Source organism: Podarcis erhardii (assembly GCF_964252035.2).
Source record: "Podarcis erhardii genome assembly, chromosome: 6".
Taxonomy (NCBI): domain Eukaryota; kingdom Metazoa; phylum Chordata; class Lepidosauria; order Squamata; family Lacertidae; genus Podarcis; species Podarcis erhardii.
In genome coordinates this window covers 38037577-38059276 of record NC_138510.1, presented here as the reverse complement: position 1 = coordinate 38059276, position 21700 = coordinate 38037577, and the positions used below count along the sequence as shown (strand labels likewise).

Sequence of the window (21700 nt, the reverse complement as noted above, 5' to 3'; positions counted from 1 at the left end):
TCTCAATATATACACTTTAAATTCCCAATTTTCTTTCACCGTCTCCCCTCCCCGGTCTCGGCCCCTGCCAACAGTTCCATCGGCATACAACAGTCCATCAACCTGGAGATCTCAAATCCGAGGCTCTTAAGTCTTTTTCATGTCCCATCTGCAGATCTTCTTGATAATCTTTAATATTAAGAAACAGTTCTCGGAGAAGCTCCAACCCAACGATGGTCATATTCCTTCTTATCAAGTCTGACAGATTTCCATAATTAAAGATAGGGCCCATAAAATATTCCCGATCTTGTTTCACACTTCTTCCGAGTCCAAAGGCCCCAGAAACTTCGGTCCCCTCCTGGCTCAAATTCATATCCCAAAAGTCATTGAAAAATTTTGGGAGAGAAAAAAGATCCCTGCTGACTATAGGAATGCCAAAATTATCAACCTTTTTTAAAGAAGGAGATGGAATGGATTACGGAAACTATCAAGGCATCTCTTTATTAGCTGCAGCTAGCAAAATTCTTGCAAGGATCTTAGCAAACTGTCTCCTAACTATATCCGAGGCTACCCTTCCTGAATCCCAAAATGGTTTTTTACCTTCTAGGGGAACAGTGGACATGATTTTCACTGCTCAACAGCTTCAAGAAAAATGCAGAGCGCAAAACCAACCCCTGTATATGGCGTTTATTGACCTGACTAAGGCCTTCAACACTGTAAATTGCAATGCCCTGTGGACTGTCCTTCTGAAAATTGGCTGCCCAGATAAATTTGTGAGCATCCTTTGGCTCCTCCGTGATATGACAGCAACAATCGCAGATAACAATGGCTCTCAAAGTGAACCATTCACAGTGGGGTCAGGTGTTAAACAGGGTTATGTTATCACCCCAACTCTATTTATTATCTTCATTTCCATGATCCTACACATTGTCAAAGGGAAACTCCCCACTGAAGTAGAAATCATATATCGAACAGATGGAAAGCTCTTTAATTTGAGTAGGCTGAAAGCAAAGAGTAAGGTTACCATAACTTCCGTCACAGAGCTTCAGTATGCTGAGGACAACATAGTGTATGCGCACTCAGAGGATTACCTCTAAACTATCCTAAATATATTTGCAGAAGCTTACAAAAAGCTTGGCCTATTGCTCAACATCACAAAAACCAAAAGTGCTGCACCAACATGCACAAAACAACCCCTCTGCAGCACAACAAATCCAACTCAATGGTGTAACATTGGAGAATGTTGATCACTTCTCCTACCTGGGCAGTTCTCTTTCCACAAGGGCCGACACTGATACTGAAATCCAGCATTGCCTGAGCTCTGCGAGTGCAGCTTTATCTCGATTGAAGCATAGAGTGTTTGAGGAACACTCACAGGGAAACCAAAATGCTTGTTTACAAAGCTATTGTACTACCAACCTTACTGTATGCTTGTGAAACATGGAACACTTATAAACGCCATATACAACACCTTGGTGTCTCTGAAAAATTGTACATATCACTTGGAAATACAGGCGAACTAATGCCAATGTACTGGAAGAAGCAAAGATCACCAGAATCAAAGCAATGATTTGTCAACATCAACTTTGTTGGACTGTTCATGTTGTTTGGATGCCTGATTATCCAGGACAGGAAACTAGGATTCCAGAAGGAGAGGTCAAAGCTAGAAACAGAATTGTTAGAACCCAATACTAAGAATCTGTCTAGAATGTATAATCTGCTGCTAAAATGGAACACACAGGATGAAACGGTTAAATCAGCTATGATTAAGTGGGCACAAGACATTGGTCATGATATTATGTTTGCTGACTGGGAGCAGTTATGGACCACAGGTATTAAATTCACGGCATGTAGTGCCTTAAAAGAGAATATAATGAAAATGATCTATAGATGGTACATGACCCCAGTCAAGCTTGCAAAGATATATCATTTGCCCAATAACAACTGTTGGAAGTGTAATGAATGCGAAGGAACTTTTTATCATCTTTGGTGGACCTGCCCGAAGATTAAGGCCTACTGGGAAATGATCTATAATGAAATTAAGAAAATCCTTAAGTGGACATTTGTAAAGAAACCGGAGGCTTTTCTCTTGGGCATGGTAGGCCAAATGATTCCAAAGAAAGATAGAACATTTTTTATGTATGCAACAACAGCAGCAAGAATTCTCTTGGCAAAGTATTGGAAGACTAAAGAACTACCTACTCTGGAAGAATGGCAGACCAAGGTGACTGAATTTATGGGACTGTCAGAGATGACCGGCAGAATTCGTGACCAGAGGAGAGAGACAGTGGAAGAGGACTGGGAAAAATTTAAAATTTATCTTAAAAACTGTTGTAAAATTTCGGAATGTTAAGATGTCAAGGGATTTGATATAAAGAATTACAGCTGTAAAAATTTAAGATTAAGAAAATTTTTAAAGAGAATTAAATATAAAAATGGATGAAGGATTGCTAAAAAATTTTAAAACAAGGATGCAGTGAAGGGGAGGTATGGGGAAGTCGTGTTATGTTTGTTTGTTTTTTGTTTGTGTTGTAAAATTAATAATTTTTTTTTTTTTTTTTTTTAAAAAGATTATCCAAGTACTTCCAAAACAACTACTCTATTCTAAATTTAAAAATGGAAAGCATAAAGCTGGTGGTCAACAAAAAGTTTAAAGACTCTCTCAAGGCAAATCTTAAAAAATGTAAATACCGACAATTGGGAAACACTGACTTGTGAGCGCTCCAATTGGAGAACAGCCTTTACCAAAGGTGTCATGGACTTTGAAGACGCTCAAACTTAGGACAAAAGGGATAAACTTGCTAAGAGGAAGGCCCGGTTGGCAAACCCTCACCATGATCAACTCCCGCCTGGAAACCTATGTCCCCACTGTGAAAGGGCGTGTGGATCCAGAATTGGCCTCCACAGTCACCTATGGGCACACTGTTAAGGAAGTGTTCATGGAAGACAATCTTACTTAGCTACAAGTGATCGCTGAAGAAGATTATTCTGAGAAATCAATGGATCCCCATATCTATTTAGTCACACTTCTCCAAATTGTGCCACCATTGCTTAGAAACCCAAATTCACAGGAAGTAAATGGTCTGGACCTCACTCCTGTTGGTATTGAGGCTGCTTTCAGAACGTGACTGAGGGATCGTCATGTCACTGGCATTGTCCAATCAAGTGTCCATCACTCATGATGAGACATACTTACCCAATATGTCTACGTAATTATTGTCATTTTAATTTGCTGTGTAAACAACCAGAAAAAGACCCTTGGGAGAAGCAGACCTTGGCCGTAATTTCAAGGAGACAACATACTCATGTTGCTTTTTACTGTTGCAGCTTCATTGAAAAGCATTTGTGAAAAGTAGGGTAGTTAGTCAGAACAGGGACCATTGCAGACTTGTGATCAACACATGCTACCTAAAAGAGAGGTTGCCTTGGTGGAGGGGCGGTGAAACTTGTGTTTGCCAAAACAATCCTGTGAGAAGCGTGGGCAAGACAAATTGGTGCTGTGATTTCTACTGCTGCGAAGCATGAAACTTAAGTTCATGCCTTAAGTTGTGGTAGTACTTCAAATAAAAGGATCTGTTAGCGCACTGTTTTCTTCTTACAGCCATACTCCTCTTACACCCTGGTTTTAGCAGCCCCTAGCAGTTATATATAAAAAGGAAATATCTGTGCTGTTTAGACAGGGAGAAAGAATTCATCAATTCACATTGAGGAATTGGCTCACCACTAGTTTCTATTTCAAGGGAAGAAAAAAGAAAACAACTGCTGGGCCAGAGATCTCAAATTAGTGCTGATCTAATGAAAGTTAGGAGCTGGGGTAACATGTAACAGGAAGTGGGTTAAGGGAAGAAACTTATGTGTGAGGCTGCAGGTGGCTTCTAATCACTGAATCAGCAAGCACAGTTTGCTCATGCAACCAAAAGGAAACAACATTTGCTTGGTTAGACTCAGTTCTGAAGAGATCCTGTGTTAAGTTTTGCACATGTAAAATAATTTATCCTAGGATATTTTGATGGGACTCAAACTCCCACCATCAGAAATACTTGGTTTCTTGCTTCGGGGCCGAGAAAGAATGGAAAATGTCCATTCCACATTGGCATTCCTCCACCCCCACCCCCCAATGGAAAAATATGTCTGGAGGAGCACACGTGAAAGACATTGGCCTCTAACCAAAAAAGGAGTTAATATGCTTAAGCCTGCTTAGCTGTGGGCTGGATTTTGGTCATTATCTACCCATGTAAATTCCTTGGGTATTTTGCAGGCAATATTTCTGAGCTTGAGGAGGAGAAATCTCATCTTCTGTCCACTGATTCTTCTCCATCCTCAATGGCGGAACAAGAAATGTGGATTTGTGGGATTAAATAGGAAGGAATCTGTAGGAAATGTTTAGTGCTAAATAAGTCAGCGTGTGTGTGTTTTTTTAAAGGGAATCTGCACTACATTTTTGCAAGTGTACCTATAGAGTGTATGAGCTGTTCACACCACTGTCATTACATAGCAAGAGAATGCATTTGGCTTTTTAAATTTTCGGTATGTTTTTGGAGTATTGACCCAATAGTATATTAATGAACAAAACGTTTTAAAATAATGTTGACAGTTTCGGGGGTTTGGTATTGCTGTGGCTGGCACTCTAACATGCTGCCGATTTTTTGCCCTTGGTATGAGAATGGACATTGCAGGAGTGTTATGCAGAATTTAACACCACATTAAGTGCTGTGTGGACCCACAGTGATAGACCTGCTTTCAGCTGATTGCAAAGCTGCTGTTAATAGGAAGAAACTCCAAAGGGTCCTTATAATGTGATGGGGAGTCAGTGTAAGCATCATTTGCTGCAGCTTGTGATAATGTCCGAGTTTGTTATACGTAAGAGAGGGCCCCAGGAAGAAAGTTGCAATCAATTAAAGGAAATTAGAGGAAGGGCAGGGGTCACAAAACTTTTTCAGCAGGGGGCTGGTCTACTGTCCCTCAGACCTTGTGGGGGGCCGGACTATTTTTTGGGGGGGGGATGAATGAACTCCTGTGCCCCACAAATAACCCAGAGATGCATTTTAAATAAAAGCACAGATTCTACTCATGTAAAAACATGCTGATTCCAGGACCGTCCGCGGGCTGGATTGAGAAGGCAATTGGGCCGGATTCGGCCCCCGGGCCTTAGTTTGCCTACCCATGGGCTAAAGAGTGCAGCAAAAGAGATCTTTGATTAAATTCAACATGATAAGGACATAGGAACATAAGAACAGCCTTCTGTATCAGGCCAATGGCCCATCTAGTTCAGGATTCTGTTCACACAGTGGCCAAACAGAGGCCAGCAGGGAACAATTGTGCTCTTCCAACTTCTCCATCTGCACAAGCATTCCAGCTTGCCAGAAGGAACAACCTCCCCTCTCTTCCCCCATGTGCTGGAGGGATCTCCTGACTCCTCCCCAAGCCAATTTCAGAGGGCATGGTAAAGGAGGAAAGTGAGGAAGCTCCATCCCTTAAGTGAATCCTCCCCCTTATTTTTAAATATTCAGAATGAAATAGATTTTAGGGCTACTGGAGCCCCAGTGTCATTCTAACCTTGGGTTGATTGTAATTTTGTCTTCTGCTTCAGGTGATATTCAGCATTTCTATTTAGGAATGGTGACACGGTGGGGTGAAAGCACCCCAATAATGCAACTGTCCCTTTTACTGCCCAAAATGCAGGTGATGGTGATGCATACAATGTGACCTCTTCCACTTGCTAGAGGTTTGCTTTTTTTTTTTTTTGCTCAGCATGATGTCACCAGAGGGCCAGGAGCACAATGCCACCCAATTATGGCTTCTCATTCACTCTGCATTTATATTGCTCAGGTAACTATGAATGCATAATATGCCAGCCAGTGAAGATTCGCTCCCTCTAGGGTAGCTCCCCTGCAAAGTGCAAAACTCCTTGCACTGTCCATAAATAAACACTCTGGAAGGAATTCTCTCTCTGAATAAATGAGTGCAGGAGGGGTGACCAGTTAAGGCTGCCAGGAAAAACGACTGCAAATATAGAAATGAAATAAGAACCAGGGTCATGATTAAACAGCAGAGAAGTGACACAAGAGTTAAGAGTCCTCCTTTGTTTATCTCGGTGCTGGTCTGGGGTCACCCTTCAGCCAGTAACACATCCTGGCAGTCAAAAATTAAAATAAAATAAATCCCCAACAACTTCAGAGCACTGTGGGCAGTGAAGCTTTTGCCCGGAGCAGGCAGATAATAAAACCAGTCCATTAAGCTCCTATTAGCCTAAAAGATGAGAACCCCCATCTGTGCTAATGAGCAGGCTCTTGCCAGGCCCAAGCAGCAGGAGGCCTCCTCTAGGCAGCTCTTGCCAACCAGCTTTGCTGGCTGGTGGGAAATTAGTTTAGAGGATGCAGTCACGGACTTAAAAATAGGGGGGGGGGGGCAATGCATCAGCTGCCCATACAAAGACTCCAAGAAAGGATGCCAAGCAGAGACCTGAGGACCAACTTTTCACATTCGTCAAGAAGCTAAATTGCACTTGCCAAGGAAGAAGTGGGGAAGAAATGGAACAGGAAACTCGGGCTGCAGTTTGTCAAGGTGTAAACCCCATAAATACCACTGTGTTCATACTTCCTTTGGGAGGAGTGGAAGGGTAAAATTTTAATAAACAAAGAGTTGTGATCACAATATGATTCTCTTGAAGCACTGCATTGTTTTTTTGTTTTTGTTTCCTGCTCTAGGGAGACAGAGCCATTGGACAGAGACAGCAATGGATATATTAACTGAACCTATTGGATACTTGAATCATTCCTTCCTTTGGTGAGCATCCATTCACATCATGTCTCCACCCATTTTGCAACAAATCTTGCATGTCTCCACTCCAAGATTTGCAAGAAAGGACTATTGGATTGATGGATAGCCCTCTGTCAGCTATACTTTAGGAATTGCAGGGGGCTGGACTAGATAACCCTTGTGGTATCTTCTGACACTACAATTCTATGATTGTATGGCTGCTTCAGTTTATCTTTTCAGTGAAACTACTTCTGCAAATGCTATATACATGTATAATCACACAGTTGTGAACATGTGTAAATTGCTGTACTCTCCCAAGTCATGCTTACAGTGGTACCTTGGGTTAAGAACTTAATTCGTTCTGGAAGTCTGTTCTTAACCTGAAACTGTTCTTAACCTGAAGTACCACTTTAGCTAATGGGGCCTCCCGCTGCTACCATGCTGCTGCCACACAATTTCTGTTCTCATCCTGAAGCAAAGTTCTTAACCCGAGGTACTATTTCTGGGTTAGCGGAGTCCGTAACTTGAAGCGTCTGTAACCCGAGGTACCACTGTATTATTATTTCAAGCAAGTGTACACTGTATATTCCTGCAGCAATTTACATACTTGTGAGATCATTCTACAGGGTAATTTGAAGGGTTCTGATGGTTTTGTGACCATCATGTTTTCAAGCAATTAAGCGTTTTGAGCCTCATGAAGCAGTGGAAATGCCTACTCTGAATCCATCTATTGTTTCCCTGCTTTTACTGTAACTTTAGCTGCCCACTGTTGGAAAGAATATATAGAGATTACTTTTCAACATACATTCCACACACAATATGCAATAAAATTCTCCTCACCACTTGGCAGGATGATAAAAGCAACTGGCTCACCACATTCACTGCGGTTATATTCAAGCTGTGGTAAGTTACAACGTGGTCACCTGATATTCAATATTATTCCAGATTCTGCTTCTACAATACAAGACGGAGATCATATGCAAGCAGTGCATTCTGAGCACAGAATGGGTCTCTTGATGCAAAAAAACCCCTCAATTCAGTTGGGAGCTGGGTATAGAAAGTAATACTCTTCCCTAAAGTTGTATATATATCTCCCCTTGATATAGAACTTACTTTTTGTTCTAATGTCTAAGAATGAGCATAATTCTCTCATCTTGATGTGCAGTCCATGTGTGCTTTCTCTCAGCTTTCATGCGGACATGATCTGCTTCATAGGATAGATACAACATGAAGCAAAATGCAGTTTTACTTTGCTAAGAGTTTTGCAAAAAAACATAGTTGCTAGATTTGGTTGAGTAGAATGGCTATGGGATCTGAAATTTAAGTCGGAAAGTCTCTGGTCTGAATCTTGCTTCTACCTTGATTCACAAGCTGACCGTAAGCAAGCTACACATTCTCTGACACAGTCCTGTCATTTGCAGTACGGGGAATAATACTACTGATTAAACTTTTATAGCAGGGGTCGGAAGCCTTAGGCCCAGGGACCAAATGTGGCCATCTGGGATTCTCTGTCTAGCCCTCAGGTCTCTTCCCAGGCCACACCTCTCAGTGTTCCCGCTCCATGCCCTCCTTGAGTGCTTTTGCCTAGTGGGAAGTGTCCTTAAACTGAGAAAATGCCTTTTGTTTGCTGGGATAGAGAGATATTTTTGCACAGCTGGAATGTAGCCTCTTCTGCAAAGGGAAAACTCACACCTGTTGCTCCACCTACTTTTGCCTCTGGCCCCATCCAGCACTTGCATGTGGTCCCTAGAACTGACCATAAGTCAGTGCAGCTGAAAAACATGCCCCGGCCCTGCTTTACAGCAGTGTTGAAAGGCTTACAGCTAGATAATACACGTGAAGCATACTGAAACCTGAAAACACCACTCAACCAATGAGAAGATTTACAAGCTGATTCCAGCCAGGATATTCCATTCCCTTCTACACGCCTCAATTTACCATCCCCTTCTCTATCCAATCATAAACCAGCATTCCACAGTCACTATGTTCAGGCCTCTTCGAGTTTTTTCTTTTTTGGGGGGGAGGGGTTCTCTCCTAATTCTGCCCAAAGTTTTTGTACTCCTACAATGTTGGAGTCCCCCCAAATCCTGATGATAGCTCCTTCTTGTGCAGGAATGGTGCTGTTTTGGTTATATATGAGTTCACTGAATAAATATGATTCTTATGGGTTATGTTATTCACAAACCTTTGGCCAGGAAATCATTCTAGATCCAGACACTCATGACCTTCTGCCTTTCCAAGTGTGGGGAATAACAATTTGCTTCTTTGAGTTGCTTAGACTGACAGCACAGTAGAGAACACCAGGCAGACTCCGCAGCTTGAGGGACATAAAGATGTTCGGAGTGAAGGAGCCCATCTGACCCCATCACTGTCACTGCCATGGTGCATTTCAGCTGTCTACAAGTTTCGTGAAGAAATACCTGTGCATGTAGGGAAAAAAAGTATACGGTCTTAACTCTGGATGTAGAGTGAGATGAGGGTTTTTTTTCCTGTTTTTATTATTTGGTGCATTGCATCAAATTGCTGCATAGCTCTGTGATGAGTCTTCAAGAAATGAGTGATTCTTGCACTCACATACCTTGCACAACAACCTCCTCTAATGCAATCAAAGTGTTACAGCTATTGTTATGCCTTATTAATGCTAATTGAGTCTAGTGAAAGAATAGAGTAAGTATTTGGCAGAATGATCTTTATGTTTATATTTCAGAGGTTCTTGTGGCTACTTTATTACAGCAAGCCTTTTACCAGTGTTTGTTCCCTGGCTTTATTTTTGAAAACTATGAGATTTTTCAGGCAGGAGAAAGGAAGAAATCTTGCTCACCTGCAATTTAAAAAGTAGGCCACCTTTTGAATACGATCCAAATAATATCAGTGCCTTCTGTGCTTCATGATACCCATGGCCTATATGTAAGAGTCATGAATGCATTTTCATTTAAATGAGCACTGATCTGTTGTTCCGAGCTTGGCTTTCCTCTTGTTCAAGGTTGTGATCCCATCATGAAGGCATCTGTGCTCATTATGAGCATGTAACTTGTTTCTGAATTTCATTAAGTTGACAAATGGGTATTAGCAAGGCATTTGCGTCAGCTTGAGCTGTGATAATTTATCCAATTGGGCAGTTGCAGTTTTGAATCTGAAAACGATCTCATGAGGATTATGAGTCATTTTCATCTCCCTATAGTAGGGAACCACAGACGATGTACAGCAGCTCTGTTAGTTTAGGAAATCTAGAGTGTGTTGAATTTTGTTGTTCTTTTAAATGGAACATAGGGATAGAACACTTCATGATTCTGAATGCATTCATCCTCTTAACACTGAAGAGGGGGGAGGGATTGTGGCATTGGCCTCATTTTAGACAAGCTGAGAGTTGTTTTAAACTGGGACTCTGGAATGTGGACCTAACTAAGACTGCCAGGTCTGTTGGCCCACCTTGTCAACCTTTATGCAGAAGCCTAAGTATATTTGCCGATCAGAAGGTCAGCGGTTCAAATCCACTCGACGGTGGTGAGTTCCCATTGCTCTGTCCCAGCTTCTGTCAACCTAGCAGTTTGAAAACACACCAGTGCAAGCAGATAAAAAGGTACCACTGTGGCAGGAAGATAAATAGCATTTCTGTGCGCTCTGGCACTCATCACGGTGTCCTGTTGCGCCAGAAACAGTTTAGTCATGCTGGCCACATGAGCCGGAAAGCTGTCTGGACAAATGGCAGCTCCCTTGGCTTGTAGTGAGATGAGTGCCACAACCCATAGTCACCTTTGACTGGACCTAACTGTCCAGGGGTCCTTTACCTGTGTTTTTTTTTTCCTGGCACTTCATCTTTGATTAATATAAATACACGCATTCCTAAGGGAGGGAGCATTCAACGCCCTGGACTACAGCTGCGGACAACTGACTATCTGACACACATTCACTACTTGCCTACTCAAGGATTATGCTAGATGAGTAATTGAATACTGCACCTGCGATGTTCCATTTCACTGGTAAAACTTTCTTCTCCCCTACCCCACTTTTAAACATTCCCTTGCCTTTATTGTTTATCTGTTGTTCTTGTTTTTATAAAAACGAGCAAACTCATTTCACAATTTGCAATTTCATATCACTAACATGCAAATTAAAGAGAATCTTCTCCCTAACAGCAAAAGTTTATCTTACATTTGATCTGGTTACAGGTAGTCACATACTTTGATTCAGCAATAAATTGGGCCGGCTTTTGCATCTTGCTGCAAAAACCTGTCGCTCAAGCAGAACAGAAGAGAATGGGGGTCACTGTGCTGGGCCCCTATTTAGAAATGGACAAGGTGATCTCCACGACTGTTAGGTATCGAAGAGATAAGAGTGCCATGAGTCATTGGTCACAATAAAAGAGCAGAGTGCTGAGGGGGGAAAGATGCAGATGAATAGATAGTAGGGAAAAGTTTTATTTTAGTTTTAAATGCAGGCTCGCACTCATGTCTGCCCTGGGAGGGAGCATAAACTCTGTGCTACACCAGTATTAAGCCCTTTAGAGGGATTTGGAAGGCACACTGGCCTTGCAGATGACCCTTTCTAAAGTGGGAGAAATTATCTGTGATGCTTCAGTGGTAGAGTATCAAGTATACTTTTTAGAAACTGAAGCTTAAGCACCACTGCTATATTTATGCAGAAGTGAGGCTGCTTATTTGACACACACCACCAGTAGGATTTATTTATATTTATATTATTGCATTTACACTCTGCCTTTCTATAAACGATGACCAACAATAAAACCCAGAATAAAAATTGAACTGGAAGAACATGCCTAACAAGGGGCCCAGAAGGACAGTGGTGGTGGATCCCCTGCTGCTGGCTTGCCCTGGCCATGGTGGTTTTTGCTACAACTGTTCCAGGCCACTGAAGTTGTCAGGCCTGAAGATTGGGACCCCTAAAGCAGGGGTGAGAAACATTTTTCAGCCTGAGGGCCACATTCTGCTCCAGAAAACCTTTCAGGGGTCAAATGTCAGCCACAGGCAAGGCCAGAAGCAAAAGTGAGCGGAGAGTGATAAATGTGAATTTTATGTTTGTGCAGTAGTAGGCTAGCCTCTTCACATACTCCTCACCTCCATCCATGCAAGCAAAAGGCATTATCAGATGCATTCAGGCCGAGCAAAAGCTCTTGGGGGGAGAGCAGAGCAGGGCTGGTGAGAGGTGTGGCATGGGAGGTTGTATGGCATGGGAGGAGTCCCAAGGGCAATGCAGAGTCCTGGATAGCTGCATCTAGCCCTCAGGCCTAAGATGCCCCCATCCCTGTTCTGAAGGGGATCCCATGGGGCTTTGCATTCAGCAGATCCAAAACTGTCAGCCATTTTGCTGCCACCCACCATTCTCTTTTTTTGGTGACTACTGTCTGCAGCTATTGGTGGGACAACCATTGGTGGTAGCTTATTGCCCACTTAGGTGAAAATGGAGCCTCAATGGTGGAGTCCCATGGCAAAGAGGCGCCTAGGCTGAATCCTCCCCATCCCCTTTGTCATCAAGAGTATGTGTGTGTGTGGGGGGGATTGCACTGCAATTCACAAAACTGAGGAGCAATGTTAGAAATATATATATATATATATATATATATATATATATATATATATATATATATTAGAATTTAAAATATATATATATAAAAAGCTGTTCTTGTCTCTTGGATATTTTTTCATACCTTCTCCCTCAAGGGAATACTTTACCCATTAATTTGTCTGCCAGGAAACTCCTGTGTGCCTTGGTCTCTGGTGGGGCCCAATCTGGGATGCCCTCTCTGCCACCAGAAGGTCCTGTTGAACTTCTTTATCATGCCCACCTACCCCAAACAGACTGAGATTGTGTCTGGAACATGCCCAGCAATCTCCTGCCACTGCACTTTGCCAAGTAAGATTGCTAAGGGGAGAAAAGCTGTGTTTCAGATACCGATGGCCACCATAGCCCACTTTTCCTGAGCCTTGAGGAGACACCTCTGCTACCTGGCTCTGATGGCCAGTCCACAGACACCTTGGGGTATCAAGAGAGATCTTCAGAAGTGGAAATATTGCCCAGAAGGAGCCAGTGGCTGCAGAAGGCCCTGACCCTTCAACTGGCTAGGTAGCAACACTCAGAGGATGGGGGTAGGCCAATGACTACCCAATCCTCTTATAAAACTTATCCAGTTGTTCCAGAACATTGCTGAGAAAATGTGGGTGTCTGACGTCAGCTGCAAGTTGTTTTTTCATTGTTTGGTAAGTTGCTTTGGTTGCTATCTACAGACATGTGGAGTATAAATACAGTAAACAAAGCAGAAGCCCATGAGACTTACAGAACTCTGGGTGGGGTTGATCAGGATCTAGCTCAGACTTCTTAGTGAGTAGTTCAAACATCTGGGTGAGAAGCTTAGAGTCTTAGACTCCTCTTGTGCAAGTGGCTTGCAGACTCACAGGTCTATGGAGGTGGTTGGATATATCTTGTTCATTTACCTGCAAGACTGATCCAGCCTAAACATATTTGATGACAATAGAGGAAGAGGAGTGTGTGCTACTAGATCTATAAACCGCCCTGCTATTTACACCAGTGGCTCTTTGGTGGCAGTGAGCATAAACAAATATAGTGGTGCACTCTGCTACTCTTAGCTTGCGCTGCTGAATGGTGGCCATCTTGAAAGTGTCCTATCCTCAGTGTTTCAGAGAGCGGGATGACTCTTCTAAGAACTTGAGCAGGCAGAAGAAGAAAGGCCTACAAGTGTCTCAACAGATGGTGTTGCTGAAAGGCATTACTTGGAATTAGTGCTGTCTTCCAACAGAAGATAATCTTCAGTCAATTCATTGTATAGCTTCTAACCATTTAATACATCATCTGCATATATTTGCATATGGATGAAAAACAGAGTCTTTACAAAAAGTAGTGTTTTCTTGGTTTTTAGATGATGCACAATTTTTGCTACACCTGCCACTATCTTACAGGGATTGTCCCATGCTGGAAGAGAAGGAAAGAGGCTTCATCTGAAATAGCACCTGCCACATTCACTTTTTCCAAGTACCGTACTTCTTTATAAAAAACCATTTATCGTTTTTTTAAAAAGTGCTGCAGTCTAATTAATCAGGTGCTCCTTTTTAATAATCCAGTAGGGTTTTCAACTGATAAATCCAACCAGTTGAGTGGCTAAACGTTGCAGCCCCGCTGGCCCCTAGCACAATGTGGGCTTCTAAGATGTGGCACTAGCTATGCTGGCTGGGACTGACAGGAGTTGGGAGTCTAACAGCTTCCGGAAGGCTACAGGTCTGTTCCCCATCCCACATATTGAAGCTTCAGAGATCCAGGATGATCAGCAGACCCATGCAAAAACCATTGGGAAAGCAGCTTTGAGAGCCTAGTGTGGAAAGACAGGGCATACATTTATATAATAAGCAATAAGAATTAATAAATGACCTTAGCCTTGTACAAAACAAGAAAGTCTTTGGGGCTCCTTTACATGGAATAGGAGATTCAAAGTGTCTTTTAAATTTTAATCTGCCCAGCCAATCATAGCCCCTTGGACTATCTCAGAAACAAAAGGGAATATCTCAAAACGAGCTAATATACAATCCATAAAACAGGGAGTTGAAAGGCAATGAGTTGCAGCTTCTATTTCAATTGCACTGTGCCAGGGAGAGCACCATTTTTGTTGTTATTGTTATTACAATTACTTAATTGAGCACCATTTGCAAGTGATGTGCTGAGCTAGTTTTTGCTGAGCTCTGAAATCAAAGTAGCTATTTTAATCTACACCAGCCTAGGATCTGGTCCATATCTCTGACAGGCAGACAGTGATGATATGTGACCTAGTCATTAATGCTACACAAACCAATATGATCTTCTAGAGAGGAAATTAGTCAAGAAATAGCTACACACATTACAGTACTGGACCGGAGAGCTGCTGTAAAAAGTCCCAAGGAGCTCCCTTACGACGGAGTCTACCTTCATTCTGTGTCCATTTATTCCTATCCTTCCCAAAGCAAGACAATCCTCTGCATGAGGTTCCTGATACTTTGGTTAAGAGCTCAGAGAGAGAGAGAGATACACCTTGACTCTAGCAGCCTGAACTGTGTTCTCCTGCATCTCAGTTGCATATAAGGCAAGGTGGGGAATTCATGGCTTCTACAGATGTTGGATTCTCAATTCCCATAAGCCCTGAGCTAGCACGGCCAATGATCAGGGATGATGAAAACAGTAACCCAGCTAGCTACATCTGGAGAGCTAAAGGTTTCCCACTTCCAATGAAAGGTAACCAGTGTCTGCTTCAGGCCACAGTCCTAAGCATGCAAAACAAGCCCTATTGAAATTAATGGCAATTAATTATAGTAAAGACAGTTGGAATGTCACTGTATCCTAATTTCCCCATTGAAATCAGTTATGTTCACTAATATACTACAGTGTCATGAAGGACAGTGACTGGCAAAGTATTGCTCTTTTTCTATGTTCTGGCAAACTTCTCATTGATTTCAATTTATCAGCATTTAGGATGTGCAAGGCACAAGCCATGTGCGATTCAGCTTTGTCCTCTTGCAAGGTCTGCTGCAGGGAAGCATAAATTCACCTCTTGGAGTATCCCAAGAGTCCTTTGTCTAGTCTAGTCTAACCTTGACTATCTCTAGAAATGGAGGCAGCTGAATAGTCCTTGTTATGTCCCCTTGGTAACTGATTATGTAGCTGTGCCTGCAGATAAATGTCCTCTCTCTCTTTTGGCTTTAAAGTAAAACTCATGTGAGGCATAAAACATTTCAGCTATTTACACTAGTTTGAGGCAATTTTAATGTCTCCCCTCCCCCTTTTTTCCCCTAGAGGGAAATTAAAGGACTTTGGCTGAAAGGTATTTTTATTTTTTTTAAGTTGTAAGGAACAATGGGCTTTGATCATGTTACATATTTTAATAAGGTGAAAACCCACCAAATACTTGTGTGCAATACCTCCTTGCCATAGACTGAGCTGCTGTGATGTCACAGAATGTCCATAGACATCTCTAGCGCAGCCAAAGGCCCAGTAACAAGTGTAAATATTGCTTATTCTTTGACCCCAGAGGCAGAAAAGAGTTTCATGAAGTTTTGGAAGCTGGGTAAGAAGAGAAACCAGGAATTTGGAGACCAGTGATGGCAGGACTAGCAGGCAGGGTGACTGAATGAAGCGGGATGAGCTGAAGAGAATTAGGAATGCACAAGGGTGAGAGGCAAGGACCTGAATGGAAGCAGACAAGAAGTTGAGGAAAGGAAACAAGAGAACCAAGGGAAACCCACGCACCTTCCACATAGGCATGTGTTGTTTTTGGCGAAGAAGAGTAGACACGGAAATGTTCTGAGGAATCATGGGAAATGTAGGTGAGGAAGACAAAGTTGTAAGGTCCCAGTCTGCATCTGTTTTGGATTTTTTAAAAACTTAACTGTTTTTATATGCAGAATTGTTTTAAAGTGTTCGTATTGTTTTCATATGTGGAGTTGTTTTACAGATGAAACTGTTTTTAAGTGCTTTTACATTTTCCTTTTTATGGCTGTAACGGTTTTCTTTATTTTATAACTGGATTTTTTATATTTTTATTTTTGGTAATTAGCACTAGGATCTTATGTTAAAGTGTGGGTAAGTAATCTAAATAAATAAAAAGGATAGCTTAATGCATCAAAGTGGTCATCATTCCATTAACATTTAAATGCATTTGATGTTTAAGCCCTGTAAACACGTTTGTGTGTGTGTAAATCTTGTTCTCAGAGAAAGATTCTTTCTGATTGCCATATAAAGCTTTCAGATGTAAAAAGGCAGAAGAGAAATTCTTTGGTTAATAGCTCCCAACGACTGATATGCAACAACCATGGGGTTGTTGTGGTAATAAAGCTGGTGTGTGTGTGTTTGTGAACACATATATGCTAACCTGGACTACTTGGGAAAATGGTAATGGAATAAATAAGTCATAAATTATGGACAGACTTGGGTCAGTGTTAGAGTTCTAGTAATCCCATCGTTCTTAATGGATTCTTGGAAAATGCTGATTCGTCGCAGGACCTAAGTAAGGGCATAATCTTTGGAGTCTCTCACTGTGCCATTTGAGAATTAAAAGCATTTATTCACTATGCACACAGAAATGGTTTTATCTGGCAATAAAAACTTTTTATGGGCTTCTTAGTAAATTTGCACTGATTTCAAGCAGCAATATCTTCTATGGCGTTTGAGGAAAACCAATCACTGCACAAACCATCACATATACGCAGATTTGGTGCCTGGCCTTCAGGTGGTCTTCCTTGCAATGTCATATGTCAACAACTCAAAAATTGGTGAAATAGAGTGGCCTGCTTATATGAATACAACCTGCTCTTTGAACTTGCTCTGCACCCTTGTCAACGCATGATGAGCAATGGGTGATCAGTATGATTACTAAAATTCCTGCTGCAGACCATAGCTGGAAAGTATTCATGCCTCAATTGGTGCTGCTGATTTGACTAGAAGGGACATTCCATTAGGTGACATTCAGTGATCTTTTTGAGTATGCAACAAGCTATCTACTGCATTGCTCCATAAAATCTACAACTAGGGATGAAATTTTCTGATAATTTTGACATTGAACTCATTTGCATGTTTGTTTTTCCTTATTCTTGATCTCAATGAGAAGTGGTTTTTTTAAGGTCTCCATTTAAAATATATTACAAATTCTAGCATATTATATGCACTATTACACATATAGTATTATATGCATATACACCCCAGCACAAAAACAGATAAACAAAAGTGCATATAACTGTGTAAAATACTTATAAAAAAAGTTGTAGAAACATAGTACCACATGGGGCTTGTTTCTTTTGATGTGAGATATATATATATAGTTGGACTTAAAAACAAAACAACCAATAATGTATGTGCAACTTGCTGGAATAACGCAGGTAAAGCTTGATTGGGTCAGAACTGGCAGATTCCATGTATAAATTAATTTTAAATGGATTCCTCTTTCATCACCATTGAAAATGAGAAAATCTATATCTCCTGGAGACACACAATGAAGTGAAGAGTCATTTTGCTGAACTACTTCAACTCTGTCTCTACTTATATTATTTATTCCTCTTTCCAGGAAGCGAAATGTGGCATGTGTGAAAGAAGGGGAGGGGTGGGTGCCAGTACACTTGAGCAGCTGCTGGGATATGTGTCCCTGGGACACCTGCCATTTAAATTACCCATAATGCTCCTGATATAATGCCATTCCAGGCCAATGTTGAATATTAAAATGTTAGCCCCACTGGAGCTATGTGAGAAGCATTGTGGGTAATTAGATTTTTTAAAAAAGTGACCTTTCAATTGTTGTAACCTGTCCTGGGAGCTGAAGGTGAAGGGCGGGTAATATACTGAATAAATAACAAGAGCAATAGTAATTAAAATGGTGGGTTGCTCACAGCCTTGCACTGATCACAGGGCTACTTGTTGCTTGCTGCCATCACCAGCTGATAAACTGCCTGAGGGGGCACTAATGTTGGAGAGAGCCTACCAGGAGGAACTTTGCAAGACAGACCTTCAAATCCAAAGCCAACTCTGAAAGAGGGAAAATGGAAGGGAAAACCATCAAGGGTCAGAGCATATTTAATTCTCTTGATATTCATGCAGATTACTCTTATATTCTGTGAAACATTGAGCAAGATGCATAGTTTCTCATCTGTTTCCTCAGCTATTTTCTTTTAATTCAAGGGTTTCCAACAACTGCAGTGTCTTTTTCCATGATCAAGGAAGTTTTACAGTCCTGCAGCAGCATTTGAATAACTTTATGGCCATTTGTCATCTACCACAGGACATGTCTTTATGTTTTATGAGTTTTGCAATAAAAGCTTTTCATGACAACACAATGAATACTTACGGCAACGAGAGACGTTAAAGAGCATGTTCTAAAGTGAAGACGCAGTCCACCAAAAGGGATTTCATGGCCAACTGTAGATGTTCAAGGGCCAAAAAGACTGTGAAGAAACTAAAGCTGCATTTTATATGGTAGAAGACTGTTTAATCCGGAAATAATTCAAAATAAGCCAGCCTTGAACTAGAAACAAAGCAAGCAGCATCCATATAATTTGGTTTCCTTGTACATTGCACTCTTCATTGTGCTGCTAACAGTTAACCACACATTTTTCTATTCTGATAAGGAGAAAAAAGTTATCTACTTAATTGCTTGCTCTCTGTTTTGGCATGGTTTGTTTCTCTGTTATCCAAGCCATCGCAAATGATCCTTACTCCAAAAAAAATTTAATCCACAGTGCTGTTTACATTTGTATAATGTGGTCCTAAACAAAATTCTTGGTGTGAGGTCTGGAAGTGGCAAGGGCTAAGAGAAGCGTATGTTGCTCTTTCTAAATATCCATATTCACAAAGACAGTTGGAGGAATTCTAAGGAAGTGTTTTAATACATGGTTAGGATGAATATCCTCTTTGGAATCCTACCTACTGCCGGCATAAATTCCACCAAGGGCTTAACAACAGGACTTACAAAGGTATCATAGGTTGCTGGCATCTAGGTGACCCATGTCTTATTGCTGATTTCATGTAAAGCACTACATTTTGCTATGCCTGATGTGAATTCTTTAGAGAAGATGTACATCTACTATGCATCATCCTAATACCTTTCATGTCCTTCTCTTTGTTTCAATGTATAGATGGACACAATATTGGTGTCATCACTGAAGCCGGATTCATTTGCCAGCCCAGTCAGCTTCTATATGTGGAATGCAGTGGGATGAGAAGTATGCAAACCACAGCCAGCAAAACGTCAACCCTGATTTCCCCTCAAAGACACAGGACTCACTTTTTAATTTTATTTTAGAGTGATTTTTAGCCAGAAGAGTTTTGGAAGTTGTGTGCAAATGTGTGAAAAACAAATACAACAGCCTTCCTTTTGTTTATTGAGGGCTAAAACATTGTTAGCACTAAGGCTACCATTCTAAGCACACATGGAGTAACTTTCATTGAATGTCATAAAGAACTGAACAATAAGTGACCTGTGTCACATGCTTAAATGAGTATGCTTAACCTGGCTTTTGTTTTGGAGAGGAAGCGGCTATGGGCCCCCAGTCTAGAACATGCTTCTCTTCTGGTTTAGCACTCTATAGAACTAGTTTTCTGTTGAAATTCATGCCTATCTGCCTGCAATTACACATGTATAAAAACTGCTCTGCATAAGTAGCAGAGTTTTCTTTTTAAACATCTAATTTGATGACGATTAATCAGTTGTTTTATTTGTATGCGGCCTTTCCAAAGTTAAATCCATGCTATCAATTTACAACATAAAAAATTGCATAACCACAAACATAAATAATGTAGTTATAAAAAATAAACAAAACATAAAAATGTGCACAACCAAACTGAACGTTTCCCACATAAATCATAAGATACAAAATATACAAAAAATTACATCAACAACAGCCCCCCCCCCCAGCAAAACCCCCTAAACAAGGATCCCAGCCCAAGATTCTGTTCAGCAGCTTCAGATTTTGTAGCTGGAGTCAGTCAGGGCCCCACCCTCCCAAGCCAGGTAGAAAAAGGTCTGCAAAGCATGAAGCAGGTCTTCCAGGACTCTCAGCCAAGATGGACTCTGGCTGTGTAATGATTAGATTATTTTATGTGAAACTTTATACTAAACGTATACTTCACACGACTTTTTAATGTGTGCATACTAAAAGTACTTCTTGTGTCAATTAAAATTATTTATTTATTAAAAAATAAATAAGTGTACATTGACAAATACTGTTTGCATCAAAAAAGTTGTCTGTATAATAATAATAATAATAATAATAATAATAATAATAATTTATTTATACCCCGCCCATCTGGCTGGGTCTCCCCAGCCACTCTGGGCGGCTTCCATAAAAAGCAAAAATACAATAAAATATCACACGTTAAAAACTTCCCTGAACATGTGTCAGACATTTCCAATGAGAAACACAAGTCTCATGGCTAATAATCACAGGTTATATTTCTCCATGCACACTGGCCTGATCACATTTATCTGTCCATTGCAATTATTATGTAAGCCTGCAGTTCAAATTCAGGATGCAGTTTGGAAGGCTGCCTGTTATGTATTGTGGAACTGACTTTGACAGTTTTGGTAGCTGGAACCCTTAGCAATAGGAACACACTTAATAATACTGCAAGTCGTGGAAGAAATGATGTTTAACTGACAAAAAATAATAATCAAACAGCCCTCAGTTTAAAACAAAGCTCAACATTTCACTGAAGCTTGCCTGTTCTAGAGGACCAAAGTAGACATAAATCTTTTTTAAACAAATTGCTGGCACACATGGGTGGGGTGAGCCAGACCGTGGGCGGGGGGAAGGGGGGGTCAATGGTCACAATCAGAATAATCTCACACCTCCCAGCATAGAGTCTATTTGCAATTAGAGAAGAGATCCCATTGGCATCAATAGGATACTTTCTTCTAAGGCTGGGGAAAGGGTTAATGTTCCCACACTACTCTGCCAGCCCCAATCTGGCTCTCCTCCCCCCTGCAGGCTATTTGTTAAAGAAAAACAAATCCTGCAAGGACAAACCATGTGACAAACATCACACCAAGGCTTGTGGACACACTGTACCTTTAAAACACATTCTTTCCCTCAAAGAATTCTGGGCATTGTAGTTTGCTAAGGGGTGCTGGAAAATGTAACTGCAAGGGGTAAACTACAGTGCCCAGAATTCTTTGAGGGAAAGAATGCGCTTCAGATGTGCTTTAAAAGATATAGCATGTACAGTCTTAGGATGACTCACAAATTTACAGTGGAGAAGAGGCCAGGAATCGCTTGGGGAAAGGTAGGCTCATTCAGTTTCACACAAGCGTTTCAGCTCTGGTTCCCAGTCAGCCGTGATGCTCACAAGCAGTTGATCTATGCTCAGTCCTGCACATGGTGTCAGAGATGCCTATTTTGGCTTTGCGTCGGGGTGAACCCAAGCCTTGGTACTGTGCGTTGTGACTTCTGCTCCCCTGTAACATAGACAGCGAATGTTTGGCTTG

General features: G+C 41.3%; 1 long non-coding RNA gene across 1 annotated transcript in view; it reads left to right on the top strand.

The window, feature by feature from the left end:
- The window catches only part of LOC309343484, a 36637-nt gene extending 16200 nt beyond the window's left edge, over positions 1-20437 (top strand). Inside the window, exons 2-4 of the long non-coding RNA XR_014157297.1 lie at positions 6687-6765; positions 18130-18282; positions 19353-20437. This is a non-coding gene — a long non-coding RNA (uncharacterized lncRNA). The remainder of the gene's footprint in view (positions 1-6686; positions 6766-18129; positions 18283-19352) is intronic.
- The last annotated feature ends 1263 nt before the right edge of the window (positions 20438-21700 follow it).